This window comes from Trachypithecus francoisi, unplaced genomic scaffold (assembly GCF_009764315.1).
Source record: "Trachypithecus francoisi isolate TF-2019V2 unplaced genomic scaffold, Tfra_2.0 Lachesis_group10, whole genome shotgun sequence".
NCBI lineage: Eukaryota > Metazoa > Chordata > Mammalia > Primates > Cercopithecidae > Trachypithecus > Trachypithecus francoisi.
In genome coordinates, this window is record NW_022681455.1 from 16,676,748 (window position 1) to 16,702,609 (window position 25,862).

Consider the following 25,862-nt stretch of genomic DNA (forward strand, 5'->3'; position numbering starts at 1 on the left):
TAAAAATATATATATAGATATATACACATACATAAACAAGAATATACATATATATTGCAGAAATATTCATATGTATTTATATACACACAAAAACAACAAAAATTTAGAAGAAATTGGCTTGTCATTTCCCAAAATTTGAAGAGAGTATCTTCTCATCCTCAGAGGTGTTCATAGGCCATCCTGAGTTTCATGTAGCTATATTCTTTCCTGGTCAAAATCTCCTAACTTTATTTTGTGACACAGTCCAGCAACAAGGTAAACTCTCCAGAAAGTAGCAGGGCTGAGCACCCTTGCATTATTTCCTAGTGGAAGGGCTCCCTGAAGTCACACTATGTCATCTCTTCCATTTCCTGATACTAAAACTTGTCATGCAAGGTGGCCATCAGGTGACATGTGGGAACAAACTTTTCTAGTCTCAAAATCCCAAGCCAGTAACCTGATCAAAACCAGTAAATCAGCTCATTTTGAATAAGAGAAGTACCACACATAACTGCTTATAACTTGCATACCTCAAGATTTTAAAAGCCAGAGAGAAAAATGTCATTTTCATCAACTGCAGAAGAATAATTGCTGGATGGAAACTCTGATTGCTAATCCTTAGCCTGGAGAATTTTACCCCCTACTCACCAACCTAAAAGAATTGCAATAGCCCAGTTTAAAGGGGCTGCTCTAAATCTGATACTATTTGGCTGAACCAGTAGAAAAGGGGTTTCTACAATGAAAGAATCACTGTATTCTATCCTTTTATTCCTGAAGTAGATAGTTTGCAGCATGCCATAGAAGCTGAGAGAAAGGCAAGTTCCAGCAAATACAAACAGGACGTCTTCCCTTCAAAAAAGAAACTAATTGGACGATCACCTAGAGCTCATGCTAATACCCCTTCAACACCTGGCTCAGTTACATCAAGTGATTCATGAATCCTGACCAGGCAAGCCACTACAGATATTGTTCTTGGTTGTTAACTTACAACATTCACTGCGTACTGTTCACAGGTAGCCTCAGCCTATACTTCACCATGGAGACTTCCCACAGGCGCTGGAGGGCTCCTGAGGGCTCTTGGGCTCAGGCGTGGTCTTTCTTCCTTTCACAGAGAAGTGAGAAATACCTAGCATGGAAATAGAACAGAAGAAAAAGAAAAAGGTAAATGCATCATCAAATCACTTGTTATCTCAACAAATAAAGTCTCACGACCAATTAGACGAATTGATACTTCACCAAAGATCATTTTCTTAAAAAAGAAGTTCAATGTTCTTGCTCTTTTCCCAAAAAGAACACAGCACGGTACAGCCAGACTCTCCTCACCCCAAAGTTGAAGCCATTTCTGGGAGATTTCAGACACAATCTTAGCTGAGATGCAAACTTGCAAAAAAGCTTCAAAACAGGCCACTTGGCTTTACTCTTCTGCAAAAGGAGCCAAGGACTAGCACCTTCTACCACTGTCATACCTTCCTGGGTCATGGAGAAGATCAAGAGGATCATTCTCGCAAAGCACACACAGTTCCCGAGAAGAAATCCACTATGTAAATGCAAAGCGTTACTGGCGGTCATAAGCCTGTTCCTGAGCCCTGGAGCCAGAATACAAAAGTCAGCACTGGCGAGGCACCAATCATCAGCTATCCCTGGAGCATCCAAACGTCTGTATGCCCTACTGTGCTGAGTTTCAGGAAAGAAAAGGAACAGAAACGAAGAATCTGGAATCTCTGGGAAAAAGAAAGTGAAGGCATCCAGCAGGAAGCTAAGAGAAAGAGTGTAAGGTGGGCAGTAGGGCACATGCAGGAGCGTGGTTATTTGGTACACGGCTCCCTCAGATTGCTGGTTTGCAGCGTTTTGTGCACTGAATGTTTGCGACGCTGTGAAATTTTCCACTTGGCTGTCTGCCATTTCCGCCCACCGAAGACAACACTTACACCCACCAAAGTAGCACAGCGAGGCCCTGATGGAAAAGGATTGGATAACTTTTTGTTTATTTGCTGTTGCTTTTAATGAAAAGACTTATTCACATCCTGATCATTAATATTTTCCACACCTGGATTTCTTGATTTTTTCCCCCCCTTTTAAGGGTGACTGAGGAACAGCTTCTCCTGGAACGATACTATCAACTTATTTTGCCTTGTGTACTTTTGAGAAGCACACTTGAGGCACAGGAACTTATATTAGCAGCTTTGGGGATGATGAGAAACAGAATTTAAGTGCTACACTAGAATCTTGTCTGCTTCCCAAATACATCATCGACAAAGGCCAGTCATGTTTTTCCTTTCAAATCATGAGCATGCACAGAAAAAACAGAGTTATAGTACTAGCATTGTGGGTGTCATTAATACCATTTCTCAGGAAAAAAAAGAGTGGTCCCTCATCTCTAAAAAAAAAGACAAGAATGAATAATAACAAATCGTAGATTTGGAATTGGTAACACACTGACAAGTAGACCTCAAAATAAAGAACCAATAAAAAATGGAGAGACAAAATTAGGGCAGAAGAGAGAAAAGAGGTGTCTGTTACATATAATTAACCAACACTTTCATAATGAATACAGTTTACCAAGTGCTTTCTCATTAATTAAATCATTCACTTGAAACAATTTTACTTGGTACTTGCTATATTCACCAGGCTCTGTGTTTGACGGGGGAATACATGGTAAACAAAATAGCTTAGGATCCTGCACCCAAGGAGCTCACTGCCTCAAGAGGAACAGACATTAAATAATTATATGAGTTTTAGTGGATGCATAAAATGTGAAAGCTGGATAGGCAGTATGAAGGAAAAATGAACATTGTAATTTGTAGTCATGATGGGGGTACCTCACTTAGAAGGGTCTCAGGAAGGCTTCTCTTACAAAACTAACATTCAAGCAGGAAGGTCAAAAATGAGTAGAAGTTAGCCAGGCACCAGGTTTCCAGGTAGAGGAAACAGTCTGTGCATTATATGAACTGATCTAGTGAGGTACAACTGTTTTCTGTGATTTCACTCCTTTTTATTTTGCCATTTCAACTGAGTCCCCTTGAAAAAGAAATGAGTGACACAACTGTTCTCCGTACCTTGAAATAAGAGATGATTCATCTTTCTGACTGCTAGGCCATCAGAGCAACACACACCTTCTCTGTGATTAATTTCTGTGAGAGGAACACCCCTGATGCAGGTGTTATTCTTGATGTGATGGCAAATAATGACCCTGCTCTCTAATGCACCCCAAGTCACTCCATCATCACAGTGAACTAAAAGGAAGCTCTCTTGTTGACACCTGCGTGCCACAGCTGAAGTTAAGAAACCCTCCCCCAAAAAGGACTGAAAACAGATCACATTACTTGTAGACTTCTTTTTTTTTTTTTTTTTTTTTTGAGGCGGAGTCTCGCTCTGTCGCCCAGGCTGGAGTGCAGTGGCCGGATCTCAGCTCACTGCAAGCTCCGCCTCCCGGGTTTACGCCATTCTCCTGCCTCAGCCTCCCGAGTAGCTGGGACTACAGGCGCCCGCCACCTCGCCCGGCTAGTTTTTGTATTTTTAGTAGAGACGGGGTTTCACTGTATTAGCCAGGAGGGTCTCGATCTCCTGACCTCATGATCCGCCCGTCTCGGCCTCCCAAAGTGCTGGGATTACAGGCTTGAGCCACCGCGCCCGGCCTACTTGTAGACTTCTGAAAAACATCTTAAGTACCTTGGATCAGGTACTAAATTTCTGGCTGCCCCTTGATGATTACAGTATTTTTATTATTTCTCTTTTGAACTTAAACAGCTTTTATGCCCACCGTTAACAGTGTTCTGTCAGCCCTCTCTCTTGGTTCTTGGTTCAGTGATCTGTTTACTTACCCACATGAGCCGCAAGCAAGGTGCAAAGAAATTAAAAGCAGTGGAAATGTCATGTTCATCTGAAGTGTTTTCTTCTTCCCTATCATCCCAGATCTGGCTCAACTTAATTCTTCCACTAAGGAAAATCAGTAGTTTGCTTTCTTCATCCTACAACATTAAAGCATCATCCAACAGGCTCATTCATGTTCTCCCCATGAATGGAGTTAAGTCTGAAAGCCTGTCTGAAACAAATATGCCAAACTTCTATTTGAGTCTCTTTCCATTTAAAATACCCAAGATAAAATGTAATTTACTCTACAGGCTTCTCATACAAACAAAAATATTAACAATATTCCACATTCAAAGTCTCAGAGTACAAACCTTCACTTTGACCTGGCAACTTTGACTCACTCAGAAAGGAGAGAGAGAACAAGAAAAAGCACTTCCTGAAGCCAAGCTGTCCAATATCTGGCCATCGGACCTGGGAAATGACGCCGGGCTGTCAGTTTCATCCTCTGCCTAGAGGAGAAAATGACACAATGCCAATTTCTCCTTCCCCAGACTGCTCACAGCACTTACAGTCTCTACCACACATTCTGACCCAAGGTCCTTTTCAGTTCAGCACTTTGTTATACTGTCTTTTTATACTCCACTAGATTTATTTAAGTCTTGAAGGCTCAAAAAGTTTCTAAGCTCCCTGATGAAAGAAACCTTGCCATGCCCTTCTTTTGCAACCTCCTAATAGCGTCTAGTGGAAGAGCCTGGATTTAAATTAAATGATCCATATCCAAAACCTGTTCTAGGACTTAACCCTTACGCCAAAAGAATCACCAGTCTACAGCTATACGTTAAGCCCATTTCACCTTTCTCTGTCCTCCAGGGACTTGAAACTCTGATGATGCCTGTCATCATCATGTGTCAGCCCTCCACAAACTTGAAAAAAATTAAATTACAACTTAGCCTTTATATTCTGTTCTTCCAATCCATTACATTTTTAGTCACTAGTGGATTTTGAACAGTTGTCATCTCCTTTCAAGATTTACAAACTCCCCCATTTCCTCGTCACCAGCAGCTTACATCCTTAGTTCTCATAGCTTCTCAAAGTCACTATTAAGGAAACCTTCATGGCATGAGAGGGGAGATGCAGACCTCTGAGGCAGTGATACTCAAACTTGAAGCAGCATCAGAAATGGCTGGAGAAGGCCAGGTGCAGTGACTTATGCCTGTAATCCCAGCACTTTGGGAGGCTGAGGCAGGAAAATGGCTTGAGATCAGCAGTTCAAGGCTGCAATGTGCTATGATCACGCCACTGCACCCCAGCCTGGGCGGAAGAACAAGACTCCGACTCAAAAAAAGAAAAGAAAGGAATAGAAATGGCTAGAGGGTGTTGTTAAATCAGACAATGCTAGGACCCATCTGTGGGATTTCTGATTCAGTAGGCTTGGGGTGGAGTCAGATAACTTGTATGTCTGACAAGTTCCCAGGTGATGCTCGTCCAGGGACCACACTTTGAGAACCACTTCTCTAAGGTTAAATGTTTCTGTCAATTACAGGGCCAGAGAGATGCTGAGGATCTTTTGAGTATATTTAATCACCATATGATAGCTACATTGAAACCAATGATACCTGTCTATTTCAAAGAAGCGATAAATGACTGAAAAAAAAAAAAAACCCAAAAACCAAACAACAAAAACTTCACACACTATATAACCCAGGTTATTACACTGTGTGTGGCCTCTCTACTTGGGCTCTTAATCCACTCTCCTCCTACTGGCTCCAGATCCTGCTGGGGTCAACTCTACCCGCAACTTCCCTTCAGTCTTTTTCCTTTCTACCGGAAATTTCACACACTCCAAGCATACTCAGTCACTGCTATTCCTAAAAGACCTTATCCATACCCTAATACGGTCCCAAATGGCTGTCCCCTCTCTCCTGTTTACCAACAAACAGTTGTACTACACATTCAATGCCAGTATTTCCCTACCTATATCTTAAAACTCTGGAGCTTGATTTCCACCACTTTTCTCTGTGTTAGTAACCTTCCTTCTCCTCCAAAGGTCACGAATGTTCCTGCCTTCTAAATGCAGTGACCTTTGCTGAGTCCCCCTCTTAACTTCTCTAACAATGTCTGATACAGTTCACCAGTAATAGTTCCTTCCATTTTCTTTTCCTTTTATTTAGTAGACTAGCATTTTTGCCTGAACAGCATCTTTTCTGGAATGATCTCTCCCCTTGGCTGTTATCTGGGCTGGGATGACTTCACACGTTGGCCCGGAAGATGGACATATGACCCAGGTCTGGACAATCGTAATACAGCAACCCTCTAGCCACAGTGACTGGTCTAGGGGTAGGCATGTACCCAAGGCAAGCCAATCAAAGGCCTCTCTCAGACTACCTGGAACTAAGAGGAGCAACACACTCTTTCCTAGTGAGACCATGGGAGCATGATGCTACTAACAGCTAGTTTCTTTATCCACCTCTTAAGGAAAGTCCACTGGAGAAGGCAGCTTCCCAGTAGAGAGCAAAGCTGAAAGACAGAAAATCTGAGTCCTGATGATGGTAAAGTCCCTTGGATTCAGCCATGCCAAAAGTTAAGACTGATCCCTGAATTTTTCTTTTTTTTTTTTTTTTTTGGTGAGATGAAGTCTTGCTCTGTCACCCAGACAGAGCAGTGGCACGATCTCACTCACTGCAAACTCTGACTCCTGGGTTCAAGCAATTCTGCCTCAGCCTCCCGAGTACCTAGGATTATAGGCATGTGCCACCACACCTGGCTAATTGTTGTCGTTGTTGTTTTTGTTTTTTCATTTTTTTTTGAGATGGAGTTTCGCTCTTGTTGCCCAGGCTGGAGTGCAATGGCGCAATCTCAGTTCACTGCGAACCTCCGCCTCCCGGGTTCAAGTGATTCTCCTGTCTCAGCCTCCTGAGTAGCTAGGACTGCAGGAACCCGCCACTACACCCAGCTAATTTTTGGTATTTTTAGTAGAGATGGGGTTTCACCATGTTGGCCAGGCTGGTCTTGAACTCCTGGCCTCAAGTGATCTACCCGCCTCGGCCTCCCAAAGTGCTGGGATTACAGGCATGAGCCATGGCGCCTGGCCTGATGCCTGGAATTTTTAGTTATAGTATGATAGACCAAATTCTAATGTAGCCCACAAGATTGCCATGCCCCCTGGCAGACACACACCTCTTCCCAGTTAGTCAATGGTACAGTAATCAAGGTTCTGCTGTTGTGAAGGGATGTTGCAAATATAAGTGAGGTCCAAAATCAACCGACCTTAAAATAGAGAGATTATCTTGGTGAGCCTGATCTAATTAAGAGAACCCTAAAAGGGATGGGGCTGTACCAGGAATGAGATTCAAAGTGAGAGACGACATGCTGATGGAGGAGGCAAGTCATGTGGCAAGGAACTGAAGGTGGATGCCAGGACCTGACAGTGGCTCCCATCTCACAGCCAGCAATGGAACAGGGACCTTGGTCCTACGAGACCACAAGAAACTACATACAAAAAACCATGTGAGCTTGAAAAAGGCCCATGAGCTCCAGATGATAAGGCAGCCCCTGTTGACACCTCAATTTCAGTCTTATGAAACTCTGAACAGATAATTCAAGTAAGCTATGCCTGGACTTTGGACGTCCAGAAACTGAGATAATAAATAGGTGTTGTTTAAGTCATTATATTTGTAATTTATCATACAGCAATAGAAAACCAATCCACATATAATACAATAAATTCCTTTTTTTGTTTGAATCACTTTGAGTTTAATTTGTCTATTGCAACCAAAGTAAACAAATATTCTTAATTTCTCTGAGATGGTACTTTCTTGGGTTCCTTATATTACTCCTTATAGCCCCTCTTCAGTTTTTTGCTCTCCCTGTTCTTTCTAACCCTACGGGACAGATTTCCTAAGGCTATCTGCTCAGTTCTCTTTACTTTCTATAATGATTTCCTTCTACTGTTTATCATTCTTAAATCTGTATCCTGGTCCCTGGTATCTCCTCCTACAAACTCCTGGATATATGCAGTGGAAATAAATTATGTTTATTTCAAAATTTCCCAGTCCCTTGCTCCAAATCCAGCTCCTCCTCTTTAATTTCTGATGGAAGCTGACAGTATCATCATCTTCTCCTCTTTCTCCCACATTCCATCGGTTTTCAAGTCCTACCAATTCTGCACCCTTTCTATCTTCACCACCCCATGCTAGTTCAGACTGAGTTCCTCTCACAGCAGCCTGCTCATTGGTCTTCTTATCAATGCTCTCTCTCTAAACCATTTGAGTCATCCCTGTTGGATCGAACTTCCTAAAGTAAACATTATATAACACAACTTCCCCATGCCATCCATACCTTCATTGGTTCCTACAGCTTACTGAACATCTTTGAAATTCTTTATTTGATGTTGAAGATCTTCACAATCTGGCCCCAGCATGCTTTTCCAACTTCATTTCTACTTCTCCCTCATGCACACTGCAGCAGCCACAGTGAGCTTCTCACTTCCTCTATGAGAGCCCGCATTTCTACTCCACGTGTCAAAATGTAAGCCAGACCTCCCAAGACCAGCTCAAATCCCACTTTTTCTATGACTCTTTCTTTTATCCTCTTATTCTACAACTTTCTCAATCAAAAGGTTTTTGTTGTTGTTGTTGTTTTGTTTTTGCAGGTGAACGCCTATGGTTTAAAAATTCCTTTTCCTTGTGTTAGTAACCATTTTATTCCTTATCCTAAAATAGGTGTCATTTCCCCAAGTGGAATGTGGTAACTTCCGTAAAGGTAGGGTTTCTGTCTGTCTTCTTTTTGTAAGCTTCATAGTGCTTTTGTAAATGATAACTCTTTGCTCAATATTCGTTGATTAACGATTGGTAACATGGCATTATATTGCATTATACTCGAAGATGTTATATGTCTTTGAGTCTCTGTCCTCCATGGTTATCAAATGGAAGAACACCCTTTTGGGTGACTTGGAGAAAAATCATCACATAAGCTTCTAAGGAAACTCCCCAGTCCATCAGTGAAATGTTCCACAAGAGCCTCTTTTCTCAACTCAGGACTAAAGCTTACTCTTTGTATTTTCTTTCTGAGGAATAAAGAGAAGCTGCCAGGGCTGCTAGCAATTGCAGAGTTCAGAAATGCTTCCTCTGAATGAGCACACTCAGCCCAGCAGGGTGCAGAGCCCTGTCTCCACCCTGCCCACCAAGGAGCTTACGTGGCAGGCAAGCTGGGCCAAAAACACCCCTTTCCCAGGGAGAGGCATCTCCAGTGCAGGGCTGGAGTGAGGGTCCAGTTAGACCTCAAGAAGAATTGGATGGAGGTCAGCGTGGGAGGCAGGCCAAAACTCAAGGTATTCTGAAGAACATGATTTATTCAAAACATATGTGTTCCCCGTTCTGTCAACATTTCATCATTTATGTGAGTTATCCATTGTAAAATTTCTTACAAACTGGCTGTCCTTGGATACCTAGCATGCACTCAGAGTATTCTCTGTGTATATTAACTGGTTTGTGTTTAAGGAATGAAATCCAAAATTAGTATCTGCCTAAAGAACACATTATCACAGAGATAAATACGCTGGAAAAATGTCTATCCTCAAAAGTTTTTTTAAAAATTACAGTTCATGTTGATCCATGCCACTGTTTCTTATCATTAGCATGGCTTATCACATAAAGGTAAGGATTTATTCACACACAGACTCTGCTGGTGCGTGTATTTGTATGCAGGTTACATCTTAAGGATGTAGTGCAAAGTTTGCTATGAAATATAATTATACATGGGAGAAAAGTATATCTGCATATCAAGAATAAAATGAAAATAAAATGTAAGTTGAACATAGAGATGATAAATAGCCAATCTGTGCTGAGCAGCTGTAGAATGACGTCTCAGGAAATTAGTATTTTAAAGACAAGATGTCATGTGCTCCTATTGACAACTTATTCCTGGCCTTATTTGTTCAACACACAGGTCCTTCAGGGATTGTTGTAGCACAACAGAAAGAACAGTGGGCCAGAAGACAGGGAGGTCTGGGTCTAGAAGCCCGGAGACTCCATAACCCCTGAGTTACACATCCCCTTTCTGGTTGCCATGAGTCATCACACACCTTCTGCCCAGAGGAGAGTTTTATTCATGCCTGCTTGAAAAGGTCAGTGTTTAGGTGTTGCAGAAGTGCTTGGTGAAAGTGGGGAAGGTGGAGACACAGCCTGTGCCTCATGCTTTGATAATTTCTGAAGCATTTGTAAATCATGAGCAGCTAAGCTCTGCAAGATGCTAATGTGTGCAGTCCAGTCCTCTGACTTTAAGTCTCTTTCAGTTCCTGCTCTATTTGCCCCTTTTTAATAACACAATTAGTAAAAGTTCTAAAAAAGAAATAGCTAAATATTTTCCTCTCATTCTCTTTTTGCCATAATATTGGGAGTTATATGATAGTATCTTCAACTATTTCATTTGGCCTGACTTCACAAAGTACCAAACAGGGAGTGAAGACAAAATGAAGAGACAGAATCCACGTATGCATCTCCCAACTTCTGTCCTTTTGAACAGACACAAGTAACAGAAGTCACCAAAAGTATTAAAAACACGATCTTGGAAGCATCCTATCAAAGCCACAACTTCCTTTTCTTTTTATGAAATATTACCATGCAAAATTACATGGCTACAGCTGGGACATCAAATTATGCTTTAAAAAATGAGTATTGGGGCTGGGCGTGGTGGCTCATGCCTGTAATCCCAGTACTTTGGGAGGCCAAGGCAGGCGGATCATTTGAGGTCAAGAGTTCAAGACTAGCCTGGCCAACATGGTGAAACCCTGTCTCTACTAAAAATACAAAAATGAGCCAGGTATGGTGGCAGGCACCTGTAGTCCCAGCTACTCATGAGGCTGAGGCAGGAGAATCGCTTGAACCCAGGAAGCGGAGGTTGCAGTGAGCCGAGATTGCGCCACTGCACTCCAGCCTGGGTGACAGAGTGAGACTCTCTCTCTCTCTCAAAAAAAAGTTAGTATTGGTATATTAGTAAAAGTCATTCAAAGCTCAAAAACAACAGAATTATCTTCCAAAATTCAAAATCAGTGCCAGATTTAACTACTTAACTTTTGCATAACGTTTGCCCCCACAGAACTTTCCATAATAATATTACGTCAACTGCACTCATTTTCTTTTTGGTCTACTTGTTTTACTAAATTAAAAGCCAACAGATACAACAACTCCATACTTTAAACTCCTCTTTTAATACTATTTCGAGTAACTGCCTCCTTGTTTAAATATTACAATTTTCTGACGCAATCAGAACAAAAGTATTGCAAGACAAAGGTGCTATTGAAAACTTCTCTTTTTCTGGAGGAGGCTTCATAAAAGCATTCTAGCTTAAAACTGGGATTTCAATGGTCTCAACTGTGAATACCGTGTAGCAGAAATGCCACTTGGCATTATATCTAGGGATTACCTGTTGAAACACCAAAGACAGGTATACTTTGATGTGGGTTACGTAGGGCCAGGTAAGTAACAAGAAATACAATTATTCTTTCTTTCTATGAATGTGGCACTGAAGATTTGATACCATATTTGGAGCACAGATCCATCATGTGGAGGGATGGGGAAACACAAGAGAGGGGTGCTGAGTGTGACCACATGCCCACACGCCTGTCTGAACCCGCTAGAAGTCACACTGCATTATGAAGGACTCTGTATTCCACTTGCTGCAACATTTCCAATGCAAATAAAGGAAAATATCAACTACTATTTTATGAGTAAAGGACGCTGGCAAGATGCAGCCGTGGTGTGTCTTAAGAGTCCTGAAACTCAGTTACAATACCTGATGACCGCGTTTCATTAAAAACCCCAAGGAATTTCTTTACACCATGAGCATTCTACAAGTTTCCTACCTCTCTTTAAAACTAAATATTTAAAACTCTTTAGAATTAGCAATATCTGTGTGTCACCTGGCTCTAGGACACACATTCTCGGGGAAGAGCATATCCCCATTTCTATTAGTAGAAAGAATAACAGGATTTCTCCCCTCCTCCTTCATCTTGCAGATTTAGGGGTTTATCCTAGTATCATGGCTCAGGGGATTCTCACACTTACAACTCCTAACATATCAAAAAAGGAGAAAATCTCTCTTCACTCCTTAATTGTTTTGTCGAATAAGCTCTCAAAAGTTCATTTTTGTTACCTTTTTCAGGCAAAATAAGAGGCCTTTTACAAAAATTCTATTGCTAAAACAATGGAATTCTCCCGGGAATGACTTCGTTATGGAAATGAAGTGACAGCTTCTTTTATCTAGCCAGGCAGAAAGTCTGCATTTATAAAAGGCATTCAGAGCACTCAAGTGTTGTGTGTGGGAGGACAGAAAATGCTATTTTTAATTCAGATTGCAGCATTCCTCCCATCCAGGTCTTTCAATATAATCATAATCATAATAAGACTGATCTAAAAAGAAAAAAAAAAGATTCCCATTCCTGCTGACCCCAGCAGAAAAAGAGAGAAAAAAAGAAAGAAAGAAAATTAAGAAAATGATTAATACAGCTTCCTTCCACCTTTAGACCATTCTGTAGGCTTGGAGATCCACCTTCGAGGCAATCAGAGCAGACTATCCATTATCCAGAGTTAAAAGCACTTAAACTCTGCTAGTAACGGCATCACGTCTTCTCACACAAATTTACATTTTTGTTCGTGTGGCTTTCACTCTCCTAAGTTTGCAGGAATTGCCTGTGCCTGCTGGGAAACGCTGTGCGAGTTCCTCCATCTGTTTCCAAGACTTAACATTCCTTGGTGACAGTGCAATGGATGAGTCTAGCCTAGTGGCACGGCCATGCTGGGAACTTGACTTCTAATGTCAATCACTGGAATGTACTTCTAGTAAGGAAGAGATGCCCAAGCTTCTGTTTGAGTCAGCACAGACCTTTCCAGGTCAGGTGTAGAATCTGGAGTGATGAATGGAAGTGCTGGAAAGGAAACGAAGACCAGTGTAGATGTCTCTTTGCAGAAGTTGGACATTGGAGGAAAAAACAGAATAAGACGAAAATAGAATCACAAAGGGTAAAATGACTGGTTTAAAGCTACACGTGCAGGATTAGAGAAGAGATGGGGTCTAAGGGGTATTTTTTAATGAAGATAAAATTCACATAATACAAAAATCAGCATTTTAACTATTTTTAAAGTGTGTAAGTCAGTGGCTTTTACTCCATCCACATGTTGAACAACCATCATCACTATCTAAATCCAGAAGATTGTCATCACACCCCTTACCCATGAAACAGTCACTCCCTGTCTCCCACTCCTCTCAGCTCCTGGCAAGGACTAATCTATTTTCTGTCTCTAAGGAGTTGCCTATTCTGGATGTTGTGTATAAACTGAATCATACAAGATGTGGCCTTTTGTGTCTGGCTTCTTTCTCTTGGTATAAAGTTTTCAAGGCTCATTCATATTGTAACATGTACCAGTACTTCATTCTTGTTTTAGTTCAATAATACTCTATTGTTGGCTATACCACATTTTGTTATTTATTCATCAGTTGATGAACATTTGGGATGATTCCATATTTGGGCTACTATGAATCATGCTGCTATGAACATTCACGTACATGTTTTTGTTTGAATACTTGTTTGCAAATTTCTTAAGTGCATACCTAAGAGCAGAACTGCTGAGTCATGTGGTAATTCTGTATTTAGCTATTTGAGGACCTGTCAAATTGCTTTCTATAGTGACTGCATCATACTACATTCCCACCAGCCAGGTAGGAAGATTCCCATTTTTTCCACATCCTTGTCAACACTTGTTATTTTCTTTTTTTAAAAAAATGATGGCCATGATAATGGGTGACCATAATAAAGTGGTATCTCATTGTGGTTTTGGTTTGCATTCCCCTAAACACTAATGATATTGGACATCTTTTCATAAGCTTATTGGCTATTTATATATCTTCTTTGGAGACATCTCTATTCCTTGCCTTTGTCCATTTTTAAACTGGGTTGTTTGTCTTTTTCTTTTTGAGTTGTAAGAGTTCTTCATATATTCCAGAAACTAGACCCTTATGAGATACTGATTTGCAAATATTTTCTCCCATTCTGTGGGCTGTCTTTTGACTTTCTTGATAGTGTCCTTTGGCTCACAAAAGCTTTGATGCTGATGAAGTCCAATGTATCTATGTTTTTCTTTTGTTGTTTGTGCTTTTGGTGTCATATCTAAGAATCCATTGCCAAATCCATGGTCATGAAGATTTACTCCTGTTTTCATGTAAAAGTTTTATAGTTTCAGTTCCTACATTTAGGGTATTGATCCATTGTAGTTCATTTTTGTATATGGTGTGAGGTAAGCATTCAACATCTTTCTTTGGCATGTGTCCCCTGTGACTTTTTCCATTGTCTCAGCACCATTTGTTGAAAAAGGGTAAGAGAGATTTTGAGTATGAAGTGATTTTAGTCTTTTCTCCTGAAAAAAGAAAACTTTAAAAATATATATTATTTTAAAAATTAATTTTCTGGCTTTTGGTTACACTATGACTGTATTCAGCCAGTATTTAAATGTTTTACCTCATCTCACATTTTAAAGATGCAGCAAGTTTTCCAGAGTGATGACCAACCAGAGCCATGATACTGAGCTTTCAGGGAAGCCAGCCACCTTTTGAGGTGGTGCTTTCGCAAGAACTAATTTCCAAAAGCAACAGTAGCTTGAAATTGCTGACTTTCCTATTCTTTGAGTTGCATTTGCTTCTGTGTTTGTGCCCCTCTAGTGAAGAGCCCCTGTCTTCAGATATCCATAGACCTCTGTTCTCTTTCCAACCCCAACACCCACCCATTAAGATTGGCTTTTTGGAGAAAACTTAATAAACGAATTCATACCAAATTGTGTATAACCAAGAGAAATAATACACTTTTAGCATGATAGCTAAGACTCTGTTTATTTTAAGCAAAAAGAATACAGTGTAGGTTGTAGAATTCTGGCTATCATCAGTTCAGCCAATGCAAGGAGTGAAAACTTTTAAATTCCCCTAAAGCATCCGTTCTCCAACTTGGCTACACATTGTGATCACGCAGGGAGATTTAGAAAGTACAAATGTCTGGGTTCCACCCACAGAGATCCTTACTTAACTGGTCTGGGGTACACCTCAGGCAACAGAATTTTGGAAAGCTCCCCAAGTGATTCTACTAGGCAGCCAAGGTGGAGAGTCACTGCCCTGAAGTCAGCAGAGGTTGCTACCTACTCCTCCCACAAAGATGGCTCCTCTCATCACCTTGCACCATTTGCAAGCAATTAGGGATGTACATTTACATGTTTTTAAAAGTCTTATAATTTCTGATTAAAACTAACAAAACTTGAATTTCTTTTATAAGTTATCATTCACTCTTCTCAACAACCCTGTAAAAGTAGGTTTATTGTTCCCATATGACAGACGAGGAAACAAACTCTGAGAGATTAATTAAGGACAGTCCTAGATCACAGAACTTGGAAGTGGCAGAAAAATGATTTTAATACAATTCTTTCAACCCCACAGTCTGTATCATTATAATCTCCCAGTAATTTCAAAAGGGCCAGCCACTGTGAGTGTGGGCATATAATCTGGTTGCATCGTTATTGTGGCACCCATCTTGTAGAATGGGATGAGGTGATATTAACTCACTGAAGAGAATAGCGGGCACTACCTCGATCGGTTACAATTTACCTTTTTTCCTCTATATTGTATGTATGTGGGTGTGTGAATGTATGTAAGTGTATGTCCACCTAAGGAAAGTGGACCTCAAGGGTATATGTGAATTGAGAAAAATATGGCCCAACTACAAGAATGTACCTGGGTAGGGTTTTCAGAGATGGCACAGGTGTAGTAATTCTTTCCAAGATGTGGTAAGACTGGTAAAAGGTCATGAAATACCTTAATTATGATAAAAATAACAAACATTGAGGAAACTACCAATTCATTCATTTATGGATTCATCTAATGCCTATATATAGATTACAAAGCTCAATCAGTAGTGAGTGACAAGACTGAAGAATGTCAGGCAAAAATCTCCAATACTTAAATATTCAGGTTCTTATAATAGACAAGACACAATTTCCACATAATATCATCTTGTCTGCCAATGCATGGGGCACATTAACAAGCCTTGACACAATAGTAGAACAAATCAGAATTAGTAAAACGTATTGTTAATGATGGCAGAAATTGGGAAGTGAGTTTCATGTCACTTTTTTCTCTTATTTCAAACTGGTGCACTCAAACAAATGTGTAGGTTTGTGCATGCGAGTGTGCACATATGCATGCATGCACACGTGCATACACACACTCACACACAAGGCTTGAGAGAAGACTCTATTTTAGTTCTGTCATTCTTCACAGGTCTAACAACTTACTTTTCCTTAAAACAAGGAAAGGAGGGCTGTCATGTTATTATTCTGTTTCCATTATTATGCCATAAGGAAACTGGAAGAATTCTTTATTTTTAAAATATTTTTAAATTTTACTTTAAGTTCTGGGATACATGTGCAGAATATGCAGGTTTGTTACATAGGTGTGTATGTGCCATGGTGGTTTGCTGCACCTATCAACCCATCATCTAGGTTTTAAGCCCTCATGCATTAGGTATTTGTCCTTCCCCTTCCCCCCTACTCACCAATAGGCCCTGGTGTGTGATGTTCCCCTCCCTGTGTCCATGTGTTCTCATTATTCAACTCCTACTATGAGTGAGAACATGCGGTGTTTGGTTTTCTGCTCCTGTGTTAGTTTGCTGAGAATGATGGCTTCCAGCTTCATCCATGTCCCTGTAAAGGATATGAACTCATTCTTTTTCATGGCTGCATAGTATTCCATGGTATATATGTACCACATTTTCTTTATCTAGTCTATCATTGATGGGCATTTGGGTTGGTTCCCAGTCTTTGCTATTGTAAATACTGCTGCAATAAACATATGTGTGCATGTGTCTTTATAGTAGAATGATTTATAATCCTTTGGGTATATACCCAGTAATGGGATTGCTGAGTCAAATGGTATTTCTGGTTCTAGACCCTTGAAGAGTCGCCACACTGTCTTCCACGATGGTTGAACTAATTTACAGTCCCATCAACAGCGTAAAAGCATTCCCATTTCTCTATAGCCTCGCCAACATCTATTGGGAAACTGGAAGAATTCTATACAGTAGATTTAGGAGCTGCAAAGGAGTAAGGATTTGCTGAAGATTTTCGTAGGCAAGTATTAGAAGTTGGTTAGACGAGAAAAGTTTTCGCAAGTGGGAGTTGTACCTCCTTGTCTCCTAATTGTAGTGAATCTGTCAACCTTCTTTTCAGTGTATTAAGACTTTACTCTTCAAAATCATTCTCAGTATGCTCTGAATTGCTATACTTTTAAGTTAACTACTTCTCAAAGTGCTGTTTAAAAACTGACATCTTCAACCACATTTCAGGCTTAGAATCTATCTAAATTTGCAAAGTCTCATTGGTTCTTATGAAAGTGCTACTTTAAAAAATACACTTGACAGCCAATCTCTTGAAAATGATTTGTGCAGAAATTGTGTTCAAATTACTTTATATCAAGACATTTAAGAGAAAATGTGGTTTTCTTTGTAATAGGCTAAAAATAATGATATCCTTTATCTTCAACTGAACATGTACATATGTTGTATAAGCTGTTGCATTTAAACAAATTGAAAAACAGTAGGATTCTGGCTATAGTCCATAAAGAAACAAAACTTGCCCAGAATATCATTTTAAGCATTAAAAAATACAATTAACTGCTATTTCCCACAAAGTTCAATGCTACACACAGAATCGGAATTGTCAACCAGGTCCAAAGCATCAAATTATAAAACCTAATGTCTCAGAAATAGACAAGAAAACTCAGAAAAAATAATTATTACAGTCCAATTGCACACAAAGAAAAGTGAGAATAAAAGGCAAGCTACATAGTTTGTATTTCTACAAATTCCTTTTGAGTTACTGGGCAACATTCTACTTAAGTGGACCCTTATGACGGTAGTATAATGAAAATATCCCTAAGTCATATCCCTAAAATAATTCCCACTGAACATTTCATTGAATGCTCAGTATGTGCAAAGTACTGTGAGGTCAGGTTCAGAAATGGAGAAAGCATGTTTATTGCTTTGAATGCAGAATATTGATTTTTAAAACACTAAGCTAATCGTCACCAACTCTAGTAATTTTTGATGATTCCTCATTGCCAAGAGCATTGATTTTCAAATGTGTTTTTTAAAAGCCAGAGCTCTACCTTCAAACGAAATCTTATATAGAAATCTAATACACAAAATAAATAAAATTGAGGCTACTTACACTATCTAATTTCATTGGCTCCTCCTACTCCTCATCCATCACCACCAAGTACTTCTGAAGGCAGCCCCACGGAGGTTCACAGGGCAGGGGTTGGGAGACTGAGAAATCCTTAGGCTACTGGAGAATGTGGTCTGACCTCCTCCGAGCTGAGGAGTCCGTACTCCTCAACATGGCCTATGAGACCCTCTATGGTTTGTTCCTGGCCTCATGACACGTTACCACCAATGGAGCACTGACTGTTCCCTGCACACACTCTGCACCATGCTGTTTGTTCCCTGTGCTTTGTCCATGCTGTCCCTCGGCAGGTGATCCCTTTATGTCCGTCTTCTCTTTGACAGATGCCAAGACACCCCACAACTCTGCACAGCTGGACACAGTCTTAACTCCACATACACAATCATATTTGGCCCACCACGCTGGCTGGTAATTATTGTTCATATGGCTTTCACTTAAACTAACCTGAGAGTAACACAAGCATAGAAAATGTATTCATAGTTATACTCCAGCTTGAAGCACAGATGTTGACCTAACAGTGGCTTCATAAATGTTTGTTGAATGAATGAAGAAAGATGGATGGATGAGTGGATGACATGACAATACACTTTCATCAAACTAGGGAAAAGCCTTTTTTTTTTTTTTTTTTTTTTTTTTGAGACGGAGTCTCGCTCTGTCGCCCGGACTGGAGTGCAGTGGCCAGATCTCAGCTCACTGCAAGCTCTGCCTCCTGGGTTTACGCCATTCTCCTGCCTCAGCCTCCCGAGTAGCTGGGACTACAGGCGCCAGCCACCTCGCCCGGCTAGTTTTTGTATTTTTAGTAGAGACGGGGTTTCAGCGTATTAGCCAGGATGGTCTCGATCTCCTGACCTCGTGATCCGCCCGTCTCGGCCTCCCAAAGTGCTGGGATTACAGGCTTGAGCCACCGCGCCCGGCCGGGAAAAGCCTTTATGTAGATATACATATATATTACATATATACTTCTAAAAATTGTGGTAAACTACACAAATATAAAATTTACCATCTTAACCATTTTTTTTTTGTTTTTTTTTTTTTGAGATGGAGTCTCGCTCTGTCTCCCTAGCTGGAATGCAGTGGCGTGATCTCGGCTCACTGTAAGCTCCGCCTCCTGGGATCACGCCATTCTCCTGCCTCAGCCTCCTGAGCAGCTGGGACTACAGGCGCCCGCCACCGCGCCGGGCTAATTTTTTGCATTTTTTTTTAGTAGAGACGGGGTTTCACCATGGTCTCGATCTCCTGACCTCGTGATCCGCCCGCCTCGGCCTCCCAAAGTGCTGGAATTACAGGCGTGAGCCACCGCGCCTGGCCTCTCATCTTAACCATTTTTTAAGTATACAGTCAGTGGCATTACCTTCACAATGGTGCACAACCATCACCACCATCCACCTCCCAAACTCTTCATTTTGCAAAACTGAAACTCTTTAACATACATACATTTTAAAAAGTCTTAAAAACGTAATTTAATGATCTAGGGTGTGGGGTACCCAAGTTCTTCACTTCCCCCTTGCCCCCACCTGCTGTGTATCTTGTGCCTTTCAGCCACACTTAGGGCATCTTTAGCAAGAAATGTGGTAAATGTGGTTGAGACAAGTGGTCAATGAAACTCCTGCCTACGAGCTTAGCTACTAGCTAGCAGCTTGGGCTGCTCAAAATGAATTTCCTGGATAATTTTCCTAAGCCCTCACTGACTCCTACTCGCATGGATTGTCAGGAGTCAGCTTTCACTCCTGGGACTGGTCTGGGCTTCCAGAAAGCATGCCTTGTAAAGAACAGAGCCTGTGTGTCAAACAGCCTATATACAATACACATCTTATATATGACAACCATGTGATTTGTCATTTTAACATTTCTGAACTCAGGACTTATTTTACATATGATTAGTACATAAAAGAGTGGTAGCACCCCCACCCCTAGAAACTAATCATTAAATCTACAGTGCATATTATCATCAGCGACACCACAGAAATCAAAGAAAACTGGTATCTATTTCATATTTGCACAGAATCATTTTTAATTTTAAATGTTTTTCATATAATGATCACAGTGCCGATCTCACACTTGGAGGAGCATAAAGAAAAGAAGGAAAAGGACTGAAAAGGGTGACAAGTCACTCAGGTGAATGGGATGAGGCCGGGAGGTGACCAGGCCTGGATCAGACATAAACTGCTCCCCACAAAGGCCTCTCCACAGCGCTCAGCCTCAGACTCCCCCCATGTGTAAAATGACACAAGGGAAATGAGAATCAAACCAGGGTTAAGCTGTTCCTGACGTGCCTCCTGCACCAACTTCCATCCAGCTCTCTGACCTTCTTATGAGGCTCAGGAGTCCTCCTGGGGGAAAGAGCTGCAACACCTGCTATTCTACTTTGCATGGTTGGTTCAGGCTCTAGAAAACAGCAAGAGCCCCCCTCCTCCTGCAAACAGCAGTAGCTCTACTTCTGTTTTCCAACTGGGATCATGGCTACTGCTTTCTAATTCTCAGCAGCTAATGACACACGCCCTCCGAGGAACCTAGGCCACTGAGTGAGAGGCCCAAACTCAGCCGGACACAATCCCCACTTCTCCCTCTCAGCTGTGGTCAGCTGGACACCTAGGCACACATGGGGAAGCCACTCAGTCCTTGCCTGAAAGAAGACAACATATCGGCAGCCCAAATCTCAACCTTCTTGACTAATAGGCATGCTTACCATGTGTTGAATTTAACCAGCCAGCACCAAACCGTCAGACTTCCTGTTACTCAGAAATAAGTAAACAGTATGAAAAAGGTCCCTTATTAGGTGGGCTCAGGGTGCTGGTATCAGGACTATTTTTGCGTACTCTATCATTAGGTCAGGCTGACATCCCAAACCTTAAAAAGTTAATAAGGGAAAGAACGCATAAACGCATATAAGCTTTATATGGAAGGTTAAGTGCACTGGCAGCCTACTAAAATAGAAAGTTAAATACAGCAATGAGATTTTGAAATTTCCCCTTGCAATAAAAAAGAAGGGGCCTTAATAGGAACACAAGCCAGGCTTGCTGGAAAAGCAGTCTTTGTTCCTTAAAACAACCTGCAATAGACTACTTCTGGAGGACTTAAATTTCCGGAAATATTGTACCATCACTGACCCGTGTACATGGTTATGAGGCTCTCACACCAATAGCACTCTCAGGGAGAATCGACAGTTTAAAGAAAGCAAATCAGCATCTCAGTAATAAGATGACTGAGAACATAAACTATTATGGATTTATCTTTTAAACACGTAAGTAATTTTAGTGTTGCTTCCCTTGCCAGAGTAAATGAGTTATAAAAACCTCTGCTTTCTCATAAAAGCCTCCACATACCCAAGGAATGGTGAATGACGTTACAATAAGCAGCACGTGTCCCATTTCCTCCCATAAGGAATAATCCTCTTTTTGTGATTCTCCTTTTCACTTCATCTGGAGGGCAGTGTCTTCCCCCCTAGAAGAGAGGCCCAGGCTGAGAGCATCATGGTTTTGGCAGGGAACTCAGAAAATCTTGGCATCAGGGCTTACTATAAGCTGAGTTAAACAGGAATGGAAGATCATTGGAATCCCTGGAAAGACAGAAAATATTTCTAGGGTAGCACAGAAGTTTGGCCTTTTCGCTGGTGATTTGTTTCCATTTGTTCACATGCTGTGACTCATCATTTGGGTGACATGGAGCAGGCAGCATCATTTCAAGCTCATCATTTTATTAAGCAATGAGTCAAACAAAGAAAGTGGTTTAAGGGAAATGGTCATTTTCTAATGACTTTTCTCTAGTATGAGTTTATTTAATAGTTTTACATAAGCAAAGCTGATGTCTCCTCTGACCTCCCCCTTTTAAAATTTCCAGAAAATAAGACATTCTGATGGAGATCAGGCCACAAGACAGTAGTTCAGAAAAGGGTAATTTTTGTTTTAATTTTTCTCCTCACTCCCTATTTAATGGTGGCCAGGATATCGAAATTCTCTGGAAAACACAGAACCCATTTACATGATGAATTCAATAATATATTATAATGTCTTACTCAGAAGTGTTAGGAGAATTGATGAGTTAATGTCGGTAAATCACTTTGCAATTCTCAGGTCAAAGATGTGAAATGAACATTATCATTACTTGTTTCAGTGGAGGCTCACTGGCGAAATGTGGTCTAGTGGGCCTAATTAGGAAACAAAAGCTTATAACTTTGCAGCAAGAGGGGAAAACATTTTTTCAGTACTTCCTTTTACCTATTTCTCTTCTGTGCTAAGGGAGTAAAGGGCATGCCAATGATTATTGATAACATCATTCAACTCCATGTAATTAGTTGACACTAGTGAAATAAACCAAACGATGTAGGGATGTATGTATAGATGGATGGATGAATGGACAGATGGATGGATGGACAGACAAATGGCTGGTGACCAAAATATATATACTCCTCCGAGTTATATATTAAGGCTGCTTTTTTAGAACACTGTCCTTCTTACCCAAATTATCACTGTAGAAGCAGATCATCATGCTTTAAGCCTTAGAATATGATGGATTTCAATTACTGCATCATATTTGTGAGATTTTTGGTTAGGAACTTTTAATATGAATTTGTCCAATTTTTTCAGTAACGCAAAACATTTTGCTTTAATTTAATCTGTTGCTATTCCTACCCTTGCTGGCCAAACTCATAAAATAAAGATTTTCTAATATATGGTATTTAGAAATTCTCTAAACTATAGAAGGTGTTTGACGTTAATGAATAAATAAATGGATAAACAGATGGGTAAAAGGCATCACCCAACCACAGCACTGCAATGTCCAAAGGAACCCTGAAAGGTTCCTCATGCCTCTAGGAAAGACTGACCTTTGAATATGCCAGACGAGCATTTTTCTTAGCAAACATTTATGAGCAATGGGCTCAATCACTATGTTAGTGTTTAAGGGCTTTTACTATATAGAAGCCTTTTCGTTTACTAAAGTCTCCAAAGTCAAATTTATAATTGTTATGTATGCCTGAATAAAAGGTAAGGTAATATGAGGTAGTTTTTCTCCAGAGAGCCCTCAGAAAAGCCTAAGTACCCCTAATTTTTGAGTTCTTATGAAGTTTATCATTTTATTTATTGGTCTCTTAAATAAAGTAGTCTTTATGGAAGACATATTACCTTAAAACTACCTTGATAAATGCCAGTTTGGCATGTTTATATGTTTATAACAGCCACCTAAGAGAACTGTTTTTCCTTTTGGTTTTTAATGGAAGAAAACAAATTTGACTAGTAATTATTCTTGGAAGTATGACTTTCCTAGTTGCAAGCACTGGATGTCACTATAAATAAAAAAGCATTTTAAAGATTACTTTTTAAAGCAACACAGTAAGTGGTTAAGTTGCAGAGTTCATGAAAATACACTCACAGGAAGAATGAAGAAAAACATGTCTTAATAATATAGTTTAGGATATTGTTATAATAATGGTCCCCACAGTACGATGCCTCCCTGAAGCCATGCTCACATTAACTGTGGGCTTGGCTATATGTCTTGTTTTGGCCAATGGGTCTTAACAAATGTAACCAATGAATACAGGAATGGGCACTTGCGGCTTAGGATGAAATTTCTGGTAACAGCATCAAACACAGACTAGATGAACGTCAAGATGATGTGCTTTGAAGAACGGTATTACATGACCTGCAAAGTAGTTCAAAAGATGAGGAAGATACTGATATAGTAGATAAAAGTTGTAAGTAAAATTATTTCATATAATATGAAAGTGTAAGAAAGCAATATGTCTAAATTAATGTATATATTATTTCAAATGTCTTTGAGATTAAATAATTTAAGTACAAATCTGATGGTTTAATAGAAATCTCTAAATCCTTAAATGCTTACAGTCAAACTGGTCAAAAAATTCATTGAAAGGATAAAGGATGGCATAAATGTGAATTTCTATGGTATAAATCAGGCCCAGACTTCTTGAGCTGCAGGCCCGAAGACTCAACTGTCTATCTGAAATATCCCCTAAAAAATGTCTCAAACCTCCGACCTATTAGGATGGCTACTATGAAAAAAAATTTTTTAACCAAAAAATAACAACTGTTGGTGAGGATATGGAGAAACTGGAACTGTTGTGCACTGTTGGTAGAAATGCAAAGTGGTGCAGCCACTGTGGAAAACGATACAGCAGTTCCTACAAAAATTAAAAATAGAATTGCCATGTGATCCAGCAATTCCATTTCCAGGTATATACCCAAAGGAACTGAAAGGAGAACCTCAAATTTGTACACCCACATTCATAGCAGCATTATTCACAGTAACCAAAAGGCGGAAACAACCAAACTGTTTATGGACAGATGAATGAATAGACAAAATGTGATATATACAAGAGGGGAATATTCATCAGCCTTAAAAAAGGAAATTCTGACACATGTTACACCATGGATGACCTTGAGGACATTGTGCTAAACAAAAAGTCACAAAAGGACAAATCCTGTGTGATTCTACTTACAGGAGGTCCCCAGAGTAGTCAAATTCATAGAGACAGAAAGTAGAATGGTGATTCCCAGGGGGAAGGGGGATGGGGAATGGGGAATTTATGGTTTACTGGGTATAGAATTTTGCAAGATGCAAACAGCTGAGACTGGATGTGCAATAATGAGAATATACCGGATACCATTGAGCTGTATCTTGAACCCAGCTACCTCTCTCTGATGTCACTGCCACCATTCAAGCCCAAACCACTATCATTTTCTATCATGTCAACTACAGGTTTCTTACCTGGCCTCCCTGTTTTTCTTGCCATCCTTTTAATGTCAGACAGTAAAAAGTGTCATGAAAATAGCAAGGCAGGGTAAGAAGACTGGCATACTATGTTAGGGAGGATGGACAAGGAAGGTCTTTTGGAGGTGACATTTGTGCATTCATTCAGGTCATTTTTCCATTCAAAAGTATTCGATAGCTCTTTCTGACTGTCCTATTTACGGTAATTCTGTAACCACAGGACTGAAACCCTGACAGCCCCTGGATACCTTCTGATCCTTCTCTCTCTGTATCGCATCTATTCTCTCTTTTCCCAATTGCTAAGAGTAATCATGCTATCTGTCCCATCTATTACTCCTTCTCTTGGAATGGGCTGTCACTCCCCACTCCCGTCTCTCCTACATACACATGCCAGATGAATCTTTCTAAACTGCAGTTTCAATCTTCTTTCTCGTTTCAAAATCTCTTGTTGCTGGTTCCTCTTTGCTTCCTGAATTAAGTCCAGAGTTTCCATCCCAGACTGTCTGACAGTCTACAATATGGCTTCCACTTACCTTCCCAACTGTTATCTCCCACTTTTCCCCATCACAGGCATACGGGCAGCCCCTAGTTCCCAGAATGTACTCTTCACTTTCCAGAATCTGTGTCTCTGGTCTCAGTGGCCCTCACACACCTCCCCCCGATCCCTGTTGCAAACTAAAATCCAATTCCCAAATCACCTTCTCTGTGGAAACTGGCCTGATTCTCCCAATCAGAAGTGATCACTTCTATCTTTAACCCTCTGAAGCATGTTTTACTTTTATACACAGTTTATCGCCTCTGTCTTATGCCGTATTTATTTGTATACTTTTCCTAGTTCCTTTTCAGATCATAGGATTTTTGAAAATCAAATATGGCTCCTGTCTTCTGCATCACCTAGCAACTTGTTCCTTGAAGTGTGGTCTTGGGACCAGCAGCATCTCAGGCCCCATCTCAGACCGACAGGATCAGAACCTGCATTTTAACAGTATTCCCAGTGGATTCCAACCCACTTGATCAGGCTCACAGCAGCCACTCATCTCATACTTGACTGGTTGAACTGACTAGGAAAACAAA

The 25,862-nt window shown here is 40.5% G+C and overlaps 1 protein-coding gene across 7 annotated transcripts in view; it reads right to left on the minus strand.

The window, feature by feature from the left end:
• Positions 1-25,862, minus strand: part of ATXN1 (ataxin 1) — a 465,758-nt gene that overhangs the window by 186,864 nt on the left and 253,032 nt on the right. For all 7 annotated transcript variants that reach the window (XM_033216313.1, XM_033216310.1, XM_033216309.1 and 4 more), the window contains one exon: positions 968-1,105. The gene's annotated coding sequence lies outside the window, so the exon portion shown is untranslated. The remainder of the gene's footprint in view (positions 1-967; positions 1,106-25,862) is intronic.